Source organism: Neophocaena asiaeorientalis, unplaced genomic scaffold (assembly GCF_003031525.2).
Source record: "Neophocaena asiaeorientalis asiaeorientalis breed wild unplaced genomic scaffold, Neophocaena_asiaeorientalis_V1.1 scaffold136, whole genome shotgun sequence".
Classification (NCBI taxonomy): domain Eukaryota; kingdom Metazoa; phylum Chordata; class Mammalia; order Artiodactyla; family Phocoenidae; genus Neophocaena; species Neophocaena asiaeorientalis.
The window spans coordinates 3,193,203-3,201,185 of record NW_020185333.1 but is presented as its reverse complement, the minus strand read 5'-3'; the positions used below and the strand labels follow the sequence as shown (position 1 = coordinate 3,201,185).

The following is a 7,983-nucleotide window of genomic DNA, read 5'->3' as shown; positions in this document are numbered from 1 at the left end:
TGGAGAAACTTTTTTTCTATCTATATAAATAATCTGGATTCACTAAGGATTTTAAGAATCCAGATAAAATTTACCATGCTTTATAGACACTCAAATTAGTAGTCATAGGAACTATGCCATCCATTCAATGGATACATACTAACCAAAGAAGAAAAGAGAAAGAGATTTATAAGATGCAAAGTAGGAATATTAAACATAATAATAATAGCATGGATTCAATACCAACTGTATATGCCAAATACTGCCAGACACATTATGTATACATTATTTCTAGTTCTAAATACTAGGCAGTAAATGTCATTTCTCCCAATTTAAAGGTAAGATTACGATTCAGAAAATTTGAATGACCTGCCTGAGGTACAGTGAAAACAAGTTGTTCTGCCAGGATTCAAGCAGCCGCTTTCTTTGTGGGAAAGTGAAAGGCAGATGTAGAAACGATGCCTCTCAGACTTCTCTCAATTCCAGGAGTGTCAGGAAACTCAGGAACTTTCAGCGGACATATAAAGTAACATCGATTCTCAGGGCTGAAAATCCCTTTGAGCAGTTTCCAGGCCACCTCAAGTTTCTGGAATTTTCTCAGTTCATCTTAAAGAATGGGAATTTATTCAACTGCAGTGAAAATCCAATGAGAAAGACCAAAGTCAAGGTACAGAACCTTTTCCTATGAGCTCTAGGAAAGATTGGCAGGTTGCAGAAGAGGAAGCCTGAGGGGTCAAGTTGATGACCTGAGCTCTTTTCTTACTCTTATCTCTCTTCCTTGGTCCAAATCAGTGACAGGAACCAATACAAAAAGTCACCAAAACTCTTCTTCATTTATTCTTTCCTTCATTAATTGATCACATACTACATACCAGGAAAAGCACTACAAATAGGAGATGACAGACACAGTCCCTGTGTCTTGAGGGACTTGCTGTCTAGCCCTGGAGAAAAACAAACAAATATGCACATAATTAAAATATACCTGGTTAAGTAATACAACAGATTTATATAATGGATAGTATGAGAGCATAGGAAGGGCATCAAGGGAGCAAGCAATTTACTTTCCTGGAAGAAATCTCAGAAATAGTAGTTGTGTCAGATGGTTGAAGGAGCAGCGGTAGTTGTGTTAATAGCATATGGGCTCACCAGGTGGTGCTGGGGTGCTCAAATGGTGTAACTTCCAAAGTAGCCTGTGACCAGGTGGCCTCAGGGACCAGGAGGAAAATGGGAGTTGAGAAAGATCCTGTTCATCTCTTCTGGGCCAGAATTCTTGATTTAAAGAGCTACAATTCCAACAGTTCCCATGGGTGAGGTCGGAATAAGTGTTCTGTAGTTTGCACCCCATTTGTTTGACCCCAGGCTGGTATGCCTGATAGGTTCTTATGTTTTTAGACACTTCCAGATATTAGTTCATCTGAATCAGCTCAACTCAGAAATTTCAAATACAGCAGTGCCATATCACAATGCTTGCAGAAAAGGTACATATCATGGATTGAATTGTGGAATTGTGTGTCTGTAGACAAAAAAGAGCTTAAGACAGATAATCACTGATCTCAAGAGTCCTCTGTAAAGTAGCCAATCGCTATAACATCTAGAACTGCATGAAGATCTTTCACTAGGATTAGCTCTACACTGACCAAAGTCTGACAGGCTTTCATAAACCTAGCAAAGTCTAGCTGTCTATTTACATCTGCTCAGACAGATACATTCACAGTAAACTTATTGGAGACAAATGTAAAATCGCGATCAGTATGCATGAATTTTTGGATCTGTAGAATGGCTTAGTCATCATTATGTCATAGAGAATGTGTACTGGGTTCACTTACCATTAATGGGTGTAAAGAAAATGTCTTCTTGATTTCTCTGTGACTGGCCTGATGTTCCTCACCAGTCCCCTTTCCTCTGGGTAGCAGTGTGCGTGGGTATAGTGTAGTGGGTACGTGTGCGTGTGCGTGTGCGTGTGCATGTGTGTGTGTGTGTGTGTGGTGAGCCGGCAGGGTGAGGTAGGAAAGGGGTTGGAGATTTATGTCAACCCAGTAGTCTCATCTGTCTCTTTAAGTAACTTATTCTCAGCTTAGATTACTCTCAGAAATGCTCAGTCTTTCAGAGCCCCATTTCCTCCTCTTTTAATAGCCAGGATGACATCTGAGTGTAGACGTGTAGCTCAAGGTAGTTAAAGGAGGCATGGTTCTAGGAGCTATGCTGAGCTGCCTGGATCTTCTATGGAGTGGCTGATCTCAGCTGCTCCCTGGACTGACAGTTCTTTTGGCATCTGCTGCTGAAGGCCACAGCTGATGTACTTCATAATTTATGGTGGGTTTTCTCAGTTCATCTGGGCCCAGGAATTTCTCCTGATGACTCAATCCTTCCTTAGTCACCAATGATGCTGCATGTCCCACCTGAGGTCTGACTGTTCTTCCCTAAAGGTTCCCAGGTCAGGTGTTTTGTTCTATGGCCCCCAGCTCCGCGGCCATTTTGCGCTTACTTGGTGATTTTCGGCAAACTTTCCCCACCCCTCCCAGGGTAAGTGGGAGTTTTTGAGTCCAGCCATGCCACTTGGGAACAAAGCTATATTCCAAGCCTGTCTCTATCTAATCTGCCCCACTTTTACTTTCATGTGACCACCTGTTAAGGGTTGAATTGTGTCCCACCCAAAAAGATATTTGAAGTCCTGACCCTCAGTATCTCAGAATGTGATCTTTTTGGGAAATAGGGTTGTTGCAGATGTGATAAGTTAAGATGAGGTCACGCAGTAGTAGGCTGGGCCCTTAATCCAACATGACTGGTGTCCTTCTAAGAAGAGACACAGAGACACAAATGTGTGAGGGGAGGAGGCCCTGTGACGACAGAGGTGGAGATTGAAATGCTGCAGCTGGAAGCCAACGAACAGATGCCAAGGGTTGCCAACAACTGCCGGAAGCTAGCAATAAGCAATGAAGTTTCTCCTGTGCAGGTTTCAGAGGGAGCATGGCCCTGCCAATGCCTTGATTTTGGACTTCTAGCCTCCAGAACTGTGAGACAATAAATACCTATTGTTTTAAGCCCCCGGTTTGTAGTACTTTCTTATAGCAGGTCCAGGAAACTAATACACCACCACAGGATAGAGCTGGAATTTCCTGGGTCCTGTGAGAGAGCCACCTGCCAGCATCCCAAACAGGAAGCAGGACGGACCCTGTGGGTTCTCCTCACTCAGATATTGCCCCACCCCTCCCGCATCTCCATCACCTTGCAGCCTCTGGAAGTCAGCTGACTGCCAGCTTTCCAGACATTTGCCTCTCCCTCTTCTCCCGACAATCCAGTGGGACCGAAAGTGTCCTTCTTTCCTAGCTTCCTTTTCCTACCTGACTCAGATCACCCTTTTCTCAAACACTATGATCAAATCCACCAGGCCTTACCTCTTGGTATGTTGAAGAAAACAAAAGAAAGAAAGAAAGAAAGAAACTTAGAAATTACTTTTCTCTCCCCCCCCAAAAATCTGGCTTTTCAGTCTCTTGCTTTGTTGTAGACTCAAATATCCCATCTGAGATGCCAGAAGCAGGCTATTGACTGTCTCATTGTCTTTACAATTCCAAGTCTTATAACCATTGAAGGCTCATCACATGTGGCTCTGATGCAAAAAACTCAGACTCAAAAGGTATTTGAGAGCAGAGTGGTCAGTCACAGAATTATTACTTACCTTTTTGCAGACAACTTGTAACATGCTCTCTCCTCTCCTTGAGAAATGAAGAAAAAAGAAATCCTTAGCTGTACCATGGGGTCTTGGGGAATCAGGGTCAATACTTCTCCTTAGAAATAGATCTTTTATCTGACTCATTTGGTAGCTTCAACATGCAATCTTACTGTGGGTTAATGGTCATAATGGTTTTAGTACTTACTGTCTGGCCATGTTCCTCCCAGGAACTCTGGAGTGGACATTACCGGTGGCCTACAGCACTCGTTGTCTTTTCTTCCTTTCCAACAGACTATAATAATGTTTAGATATCCACTCCTTCCCGACACAGTCCATGTCCTCAATGGGCTGATAGGTCAAAGGGTTATTACATAACTTTTTCTTGTGATTGGTTCTGAAATGAGCATGTGATCCAAATTAGACTGATCAACGAGCTTCTGCTAGAGATTTCCAGGGAAAAACCTTCCTTGTCCTTAGGGGATGCTTCAGGAAGCAAGTCTCCTTTACACTGGAAGTGGAAGAAAAAAGCATGTATCCCTGATTGCAGCTGGCAGCTGTCTTGCAGTTATGAGGACAACTGTCCTCAGGGTGACGCCTGTGTTCAACAGAGCTGAGATGAAACGCATCTGAGTCCATTAACTGATGCCCACTTAACCGAGTCAATGACTTTCTATATGGTTTAAACTACTTTGACAGACTTGGAGTTGAGAGTATCCTAAAAGATTCAAACTTTAGTGGACATTTTAGAGTACGTACAATATGGGGGGGAAAGCCACAGATCAGTGTAACTTTTTTAGTCATTGATGCATAAATTTATTCTGCCTGGATGTTCTTGGAACCATGGAAAATTTGTTCCTTATATTTCTATTTCTAGTTACTTCACCTTTCTGTAGCATATCTTGATAGACTCATCTGCTCACACTAAGAACTTAACATTCAATGTATGAGTTCAAAGAATGGCTATTCCATGGTGTACTCCCGAGAAGAAGGCTTTTTAGCTTTAACATGATCAATAATGTATAGGTGCGAGAACAGAAATACCAAAAAGGTAAAGACTTGCTTAAGCCCACAGATTTCCATAATCTAGGTAATTGTCACAAACAGATCAGCGTAGAACAATTCCACAAACATACAAAAGGCCGAGATTTTCTCTGATATGTTGGACCCAGAGTCTTAACTCTGTCAATACATTTCTACTTTAATAATAGACGAAGATTCTTACACCATCTAAAGGAGAGATCTGTAGGGAGACATTAAGATGTTAGTTTCAAGAGATTCTCATCTTTTAGAACGTTTTTCTTTTCTTTTTCTTTTTTTTTCGGGGGGAGGGGGGCTGCACCGCATAGCATGCAGGATCTTAATTCCCCAACCAGGGATCTAACCCGTGCCCTCTGCAGTGGAAATGTGGAGTCTTAACCTATGGGCCTCCCGCCAGGGAGGTCCTAGAACTCTTAATGAAGCCAGGTGTAGTGGGAAATGCTTGTAGTAAAGTTAGATAAATAAGCATTTTCCATGGGAGGGATACACAAACCACATTTCTTTGTAAATAACCCCTGAAATGAAGATTTTTTTTCACTTGAATGTTCTCAGTTTTTAACTCATTTAAATCATTAGTCTATAAGAGAGCTGGAAAAGGAAAGGAAGGTTGAAATTAGCTTCTCTTTGGTAGTTTTAAGAAGTTTAATTTAGGAAAGAGTTTCCTGGAATGAAATCTGGGTTATCTTTAAGTTTATCTTTGCCATCTCTCCTTAGTACGTTTAGTATTACTATATTAATACCACATTAAAACTTAATACTTTATTGTCTTATTAAATAGTCTTTTTTTTTTTAATTTTTATTTATTTATTTTTGGCTGTGTTGGGTCTTCATTTATATGCGAGGGCTTTCTCTAGTTGCAGCAAGCGGGGGCCACTCTTCATCGCGGTGCATGGGCCTCTCACTATCGTGGCCTCTCTTGTTGCGGAACACAGGCTCCAGACGCACAGGCTCAGTAGTTGTGGCTCATGGGTCCAGTTGCTCCGCGGCATGTGGGATCTTCCCAGACCAGGGCTCAAACCCATGTCCCCTGCATTGGCAGGCAGATTCTCAACCACTGCGCCACCAGGGAAGCCCTAAATAGTCTTTTAAATAAAGCCTCAAAACTAAGCCAGGCAAGTAAAACTTTCAACATGGTATTTGCTGGAATTATCCAATTATTCAAAGGGATAAACCTGGCACATTAGGAATAAGTTTACTCACATCCTCTTTATTCATGTCCAGAAAGTGTAGTCTTCTGAGGCGTTTGGGTAAATTTAAATGCCTGCGCCATTTTTCCTTCCTTTGCCTAAGCATTGTGGAATCTTGGCAGCTAAAACAAGAATTGGACGCTACATTTTCTCTCAAATTGTTAGAGTCAGAACACAAGAAAGCGTGATAAAAGTAGAACAAAGAGGAACTCCTTAAAGCCCAACAGTAATGCTGTAATTTTGCTCCAGTGCCAGGGGAGGAATGCAGGAACTCTGCCATCCACAGTCTTTTGGCAGTTCTGAGCAGGGAGGTGGGGTCACGTCATGTGGTGAGGAGGTGGGAGTGGGGGCAGGGAGTGAAGATTAGAGGAACCAGAACCCTCACCCTCTGGGAGAGACAGCCTATCATTGGGAGTAAGGCAGGCTACATATCTGCAATTTCTAATTGTAGGCCTGATTCCAGCCAGAACTTGCTGGGTGGTTTGGAAGCACCCTTGTAACTATTACAAGTCCATTCACCAAGGATGACAAGTTGTTCATTATGGCCCTTTGAGGTTTCTGTTTAAAGCTGGGAGGTTTGGGATAAGTAATGCTAACATAAATGATGAAGCACTCACAATCCTGGATAAATAGATAACTAACTTATTTATCTAAGCTAATGCGAAGTGAATGTAAAGCAACACAATCACCTTTAACTTATCAACCTGGGTGGGGAAAAAAAACTAATCCGAAGATTTCCAAGGAATAAAACTAGTAAATGTAAGGTAGTACAATGATTTAATTTAATTAATTTGATGCTTGGGCCTACACAGTGTACTTCCTTTGCTTTCTTTCACTGGATTTATTTATTCTGAAAGCAGATATTGAGGACCTCTGTACAATGGACTGAGCTGTGTTCTGCACGAGCAAATCTGAATGAGTTATTGATTATAATCCTCCATACTCTTAAAAGGAGTAGTGCATAACACGTGCTAAGTACTTAGTACTTTTTGAATGTTGAATGAATAATCCCTAGCAAGAGATAAACCAGAAATCACTTCACCTACGATATTTTACAGAATATTTTCTTATTTACTTAAAGTTAACATTAAAATTCATTCCGTATATATCTGTTAGATGGTAAGGTGAAGACATTTGACTGTTAAAATTTGGTCAAAAAGGCACTAAATCGGTAATCAATGTACAAATAAAGAGCAATATATTTTGTGATTTCAAAGTATATCACAAACAATTTTCTTGAGCATGATTCTGTTAAATGAGAATGAGCTACTCTGTTTGGAGTGAATTGAAGGTTGACCTAAGGATCCTGTTAGAGTTCTAGTGAGATGCTGTATAAGAAAGCGCTTGGTAAAGTGCTATGAAACTTTTCATAGAGCACAGGGTCATCAGAATGGAAGCTGAAGTCAGACAGGCTGGAAACTGTCAGATAGTCCCAGGTCTGCTGCTGGCTGGCTGTACACCCTGGGGCAAGTTATTTTACCCCTGAAGCCTTAGTTTTCTCATACATAAAATGCAAAAGAATACTATCTACCTTATACATTTTTAGTGACTACAAAGTGAGCTAATGCACAGAAACATTTTAGCCCAGTGGCAGTTCATAGCAAGGACTTAACGTTAGCAATCATCACCTTCTTTTTCTTCTTCATCATCATCAGAGCTCTTACTGCTAATCCTACAAAATGTCAAGATTGCCAAAAAAAAAAAAAAAGGAAAGGTAAAACAAAAGTAAGCAAAAGTGCTGCTAAATCACATTCTTAGAGTCTCTCGCCTAGAACAATCTGCAAATTGGTCTCTCCAGGCTTGTCCTCCTCAGACAGATGTTCCCAGCTATCAAAGTGACCTTATGGACAGAAACCTGACCATATCACTCCTCTAATCTCTTTCACAGTTGCCTGTTACCCGCTGGGCAGAGTCTAGGTTTTTAGGGAGGGTCTTTCAGAACTGAGCCCCTACCTGCCCCTTCACCCTTAGGTCTGACCAGGTAGACCAGATTTGATCAGGTAAATCAGCTACCGCCTGACCAAATCCTACTGGGTTATGACTCAGTTAAGAAAACACCAAAAAAATGAGCAACTCAGCTTAGACTCCATTACTTCTTGGGAAGCTACG

General features: G+C 41.5%; 1 protein-coding gene across 1 annotated transcript in view; it reads left to right on the top strand.

The window, feature by feature from the left end:
- Nucleotides 1–7,983, top strand: part of PHLDB2 (pleckstrin homology like domain family B member 2) — a 235,721-nt gene that overhangs the window by 79,915 nt on the left and 147,823 nt on the right. The window lies entirely within an intron of this gene.